Genomic DNA, 5,839 nt, shown 5'->3' with positions numbered 1-5,839 from the left:
GAAGACATAGGTTATGTCTCTTTTTTCCTCCACAACTTAAAAAAAAAAAGAGTTTCCACATTTTAATTAAAGGTCTTCAACATTCTTTGGTCAAAACAGCACAAGTTCCCCAAATTTCACACTATGATTCAAATTACGCAGCTCTGTCACATGCAAACTGCTGCCATATATAGCAACATTTCCAACCCTTCGACCAACATTTAATGAGCAATAACTAGACCAACGTTTTTTTTGTCATTAGAAAACTGAGAGACTTTGAGAATCTCTGCAGAGCAGGAGACGTTCACACTGCCAATCAATGCTGCGTGCACGAAGCCACAATTGGCTAATTTTAACCATTTTACACCCCTCAACCCAATTTCATTTCTCACTTGATGGGTGGGCAGGCACGACAAGACTCAACTATCTGCATACAAGCCAGCAGAAATTCGGTTTTCGTGATATTCAAACCATTCTTCACATCAAGTGCTGTTCTTAGTTCTGTTTTTCGCAAAGACATGACCAGTTCTGATAAAAGTGTTTCTACAGCAACATCCACGCTCATCTCGTCAGCGGAAGCCATTCTCTCGAAGTTTGTAGTTCTCCTCTTATCTCTGACCAATGAGAGAGGACAGCTGGATCAAACACAACAGTACAGTACAGTACTAATAATACAATGTGAGCTCTGTTGGTGGTTCACTTTTCAATAAGTTATAGGAGCAAGAACTACATTCTTTGGGCCCGAATGAGATGACGTGTTTTAGCACGGCAGAGGAGCAGACATGCTGGAACGTTAGGAGAAAAAGGACACCTATGCCCTGCAGTGATAACTAAATAAGGAACAGTCATCACAGATCATGACATAAACGAACCAAAGCACAAGCACGGGCAAATAAAGTCTCTTCTGATATGAAATGTTTGCGCTGTGAAACACCATTAAGCGTACACGTGGACCAAATAGCAGCGGTTCCAGGTTTCAAAGGCAACTGCAACAACCTCAAATGTTCATGGCATGAGTGGATCTAAAGTTACAAAAATTGTCAGTTGTGAGAGGGTATGAAGGATACAGTGGGACAGTGTCGCTTAGATGTCCCTGACATGTCAGGCCAGTTAGAAAGCTTGAAAAAAAAAACAATAGGGTATATGAACTCAAATAATGAAGCAACACATGTAGACTGATGATTATATGCTGCCAAAAACTACAATAAAAGCATGACTGCAGCTTAAGCGCAATGGTCTTCTTCCTGTTCTGTCATTGAAAAAAAATTGTGGCCAAGAGGTGAACATCAGATGGAGTGGCGCAATGCCCTTTTAATTGAAGCGCGAAATCAAGATGCAACAATTGTTTTAATTCATTACATTCTATTTAACCATTTTATGAATTTATTTTTTTTATGAAGAACAAACGGTGCTATTTTACAGATTTCAAAAGTTCAATATTTTAGGAGGTGCTTCTGGGGGGACTGGAACGCATTAATGCATTACAATTTATTTATTTTGAGAAACGCTGATTTCACATACAAGTGATTTGAGTCACAAAAACAAATGAAACTCAGAAATCAAGGTCATCTCAATATATTGTGGAACTTACTTACTCGGCGTGTGCGTCCTATGACTTAGTGTATTCTCTTGTATGAGTAGGATACACAGGTTAATCGTATATTGTATTTAAATCCAATATATGCCTGTCACTATATGTTACTGACATAGAAACAACAAAGTATGTAAATCATCCTAGTAAATAATAATTCTCAAATGATTTCCCGAGGTCACCTGATCATCAGGGTCATTGGGAATTACTGGGGAACAGTGTATACTTTTTTAAAAGACATTCCCACGTCTCATTAGCATGCATGTGTGTGCGGGGCTCCTGATCTGGTGCCACTTAGCCCAACAAAGGCTGCTTAGAGGCACGCTGACACCACCACCACCCCGTCTTAGACACACCACCACGGGCCCAGAATGCGCTCCTTCATCCTCAAAGACGAGCCGCCACGACCTTTAACCTTTTCGCCGGGTGCAAGGGGCCAGCGGCGACTTGGCAGTGGCCCCCCTCACACTTTGTCACACACAAAGCCCACTCAGTGACCCTCCCATTTCACAAAGACAAAGGCAGGAATGACCTGGCCCGGTCTGTCTGAAAAAGCAGAAACTATTTTAGATTCACTCACTTCCACAACTAATTACTAACATAACTGAATACCTAACACAAAACCGAAATGAAGCTTCTGAGAGAGAAAGGGGATTTCCTAGTGTGGTCATTTTGAAATAGTGGCTTACCCTTGAACTTAGCAAGCACAAACAAGATGGCTTTCCTGGTTTTGTTTAGGTTTGGGAAGTAGTAGCACTTCCCTTTGCAACATGCACAGCTCCATGGGTGGCTCTAGAAGGGCAGCAGGGTGGGGACGGGGGGCTCCCCGTTTCTCAAGGACATGGAACTGTGGAAGAGGACAAGGACGAAAAGAAGGAGGCCACCTGTAACTGCTGTGCCATGCACAAATGTGTGAAGGAAATTCAAATAAAAACAGGCTTAAGGAGCTTTGAAGGCCAACTTGCAAGCCTTCAAACCCTGATATGATTAGATTGCCTTTGTACGTCACACGTTAGTTCACGGAGACTCACATGAGAAATACATTTGGATTTTTCTTTCAATTTTTGCGGTTTTGATTTGTCTTGTGAAATAAATATAAACTAATGAGACTTTAGGGTTACAATACATGCTATCGTTTTTTTTTCCATTAAGGTAAATTGTTTGTTGATTGATTGATTTTTTTTTTTAAGTTTGACCAAAACTACCAATGTAACAGCTGTGGCTAACGTCAGCTTGTTTACCGTGCAATATTGGTCAAAATGGTTTGAGAATCACTGCTTTAGAGTAAAAAAAAAACAAGTCATACACATGCCAGCACAATGCACATGGCATGAATGAGGCCATCACTTTTTTTCCCATTTTTGATACCTGCCATCTTGCACAACATCAATAAATAATGAGCGTTTGTCAGACCCAAAACCAGAATGCTTTTACATCTCCATTTTAACAATGGTTCATATTTAAATGTACACTTGTAAGGAAAGTTTTACAGTGAAAAGTTATTAGGCCTATTTCAATTTCTATTATTCAAAAGGGGGTTCTGTGGTGGAAAATAATTGGATTTTTTTCTTTATTATGTAACAATAAATTTACATCTTAAAGGCTGGAAAGATTTCAGATGTGGGCGACAAAATCGAGCACTCTTAGTATTTTAAGAATTGTTTCTGTTTTTCTAGCTGTGGTGAAGGATTGCTCAGATAGCACGTTAGGCTAATATTGACAGTAAAGCCAAATTACTGCATATTTTTGAGAGAACGGCTATTATTTCTAGCACACACTGACATCTTTGTGGTTGTGAAGCAGCACTCCCCAGGACTATCATTTGAAACAGGATAGCTGCACTTCCTACCCCTTCCTTACTTTGTCCAAATAGGCTTGCTTTGTTTTAAGAAAGAAGTAAAGTCAACTGCTGTTGAGATCTTGCTGAACTGATGGATTGATTTTTTGGGGTCTTATAAGTCAGAACAAAATGGGGACAGCACCGACAAGGGAGAATGAACATAAACGGCAAGAGATTTGGAGAAGTAAGATATTCCCCCTCCCAGGGACTTATGTAGGAGAAATGCTTCATGTTGTTACAGCCAACTAATGGTAAAAAACATATTTTGAATAGTGCCAAGTTAGATAATGTGGGTATTATTGCATAGGACAAGACATACCTGGTAACCGCAGGTAAAATAGATATATAAAATAAACAAAGGGGATTCATAAGTTTAAAAAAAAATAAAAAAACTCGCTATATCCATTCAAAAAACAAGCCAGCATAAATAACGAATACATTTCAAAACAAACAGTTTTACTTTTGCACTTGTATACAAATCAGTCTGTACTTTTTACTTGCCTTTCACCATGGGCACATCTGACAAACCCCCTCACTGGCTATTTGTGAAAATAAATAAAGAAATAAATAAATCTATTAGCTTTTACTTCAACATGAGACCTTCGTGGTTTCATTAAATTATGCTTTAACGTGGTTATTTGTCATTGTTTTGAATGTTTTCTGGTTAATGCTAAATTTTTTTATGTACAGCAGCACATTGTGTCACTTATGGTTGTTTTTGTTAAGGGCTCTGAAAATTACGTTGAGTTGAATCAGTACTGTCAATTCTTAAAAAAATAAAATAAAAAAAAAAACAGAAAGGTGTGCTTTAATTGTACTTACGGTACAGCGTTTGAGTAAATACTTTTTCCACCTCTGCAAGATGAGTTACAGGCTACTTACCTTTGGGATATAATAGGTGATGTTACAGTACAGTCCGAAGAGAGATTTTCATGTCATCTTTTATGCCATAACTATCGCCACACCTTTGATTTCTCCTAAACGGAACCTTACTTACTGTACGTTTTCTAAACAAACGCCATTTGAACAGAAACATGCTTCCATACCTACCAAAATGAAGGCCAAAAAACGCAGACGGGAAGTTGCCGACAGACACACGAAGGTTGAAAAAAAAAGTGTTGTAAAAGGGAGAAGTGTGGTTGTTTTGTCTGGGAGAAACCTTGATGAATCCGCCGGTGGGAGTCGAGCCTCATTCACTGAAGTTTCTCTTCGTTTTCTGGAAGTGCCTCCGCCCCCTCCTCCCTCTTCCTCCTCCTACGAGCGATGACGTCACCCCCCTTCCTTAAGTCAAAATTGTGATGTGAAGTGATGATAAAATAACAATTAAAAAAAAAATTTAAATAGACAATAATGATGAAGACCATGATGACGATGATGATGACGACGATTAGCTTCCCGGATTCTCCTGCTTAAAAAAAATAAATAAATAAAATGTTTTGTCTGCCACTTATCGGACACTTTGAAGTCGAAGTCACTGCAGGTTTAAAGATCGGCTATAAATTAAAAAATGTAAATCCATTATCAAGCAATAAATAAATTAATGAATATAAAACGACAAAATATCATTTGTTTATTTATTTATTTAATTTGATAATATTATATTTAAAAGTACATCTTTGACGTATGGACACATTTTTTAAATGTTTTGTTGCATTTGCATACTATCTAGAATTTCTGCTTTGTAGTAATTTAGCTCTATTCCTATTTTTAGTAATGTAATGGAAATGTTACTTTTAAGAGAAACATATTTGTTTTAAATAACCCTGGAGAAGAAAAAAAACATTTACAATATGAATATGCCATAATAAATACTTTTAACAGCGGGCATCAGCCACCAATAAAAACAATAATAATAAATGTAGTGACATTTACTCAGTTGACTTTAGCGGAAACAGCTCACCCATCAAAATGGTTGGTAAAATAAAAATGCTTCGTAATTAAAACAACAGACAAATTAAAATATCATTGAGAACTATTACAACAATCTACTGTAAATAGTTTGAAAGTATTCATATTATTTGGATTTGTATTCACATTATTGATTTCAAGAATAAATCAAATGATCAAACCTTTGTTGACTGTTATTAATATATACTACTATTTGTTGCAAACAACAAATCCATCCTCCGGTCCATTTTGTGTCATGCTTCTCCTCATTAGTGTCATTGCTTGAATAAACGAGACCCCCTTTTTGATGAACACCGCTTGCCACTCCCCCAGAAATGTCCGCCTGTGCTGCCGCACATATTGTGGATGCCAGAAATGGTCAATGCAGCTGACCTGGGGCAAAAGGTGGGGCACACCCAGGAATGGTTGCCAGCCAATCGCAAGGCACATTGACAAAGATGCATTCAGACTCACGTTCACATCCAATGGACAGTTTTGAATCTCCATTCATTGAAGCCGACATGCATGTTTTCGGGATGTGG

The 5,839-nt window shown here is 38.0% G+C and overlaps 1 protein-coding gene across 3 annotated transcripts in view; it reads right to left on the bottom strand.

Moving 5' to 3' along the window:
- LOC148344177 (LHFPL tetraspan subfamily member 2a protein-like) overlaps nucleotides 1-4,622 on the bottom strand; it is a 12,333-nt gene extending 7,711 nt beyond the window's left edge. The window contains exons 1-2 of one of the 3 annotated variants that reach the window (XM_088305264.1): nucleotides 4,457-4,622; nucleotides 2,260-2,417 (exon numbers count right to left, since the gene is read on the bottom strand). The gene's annotated coding sequence lies outside the window, so the exon portion shown is untranslated. The other 2 variants (XM_088305258.1, XM_088305267.1) reach the window with 2 other exon arrangements.
- Between the last annotated feature and the right edge of the window lie 1,217 nt (nucleotides 4,623-5,839).

Source organism: Idiotropiscis lumnitzeri, chromosome 1, assembly GCF_059441095.1.
Source record: "Idiotropiscis lumnitzeri isolate Australia: NSW breed Sydney's pygmy pipehorse chromosome 1, RoL_Ilum_1.0, whole genome shotgun sequence".
In the NCBI taxonomy this organism is placed as follows: Eukaryota; Metazoa; Chordata; class Actinopteri; order Syngnathiformes; family Syngnathidae; genus Idiotropiscis; species Idiotropiscis lumnitzeri.
This window is presented reverse-complemented; position numbering and strand designations above follow the sequence as displayed.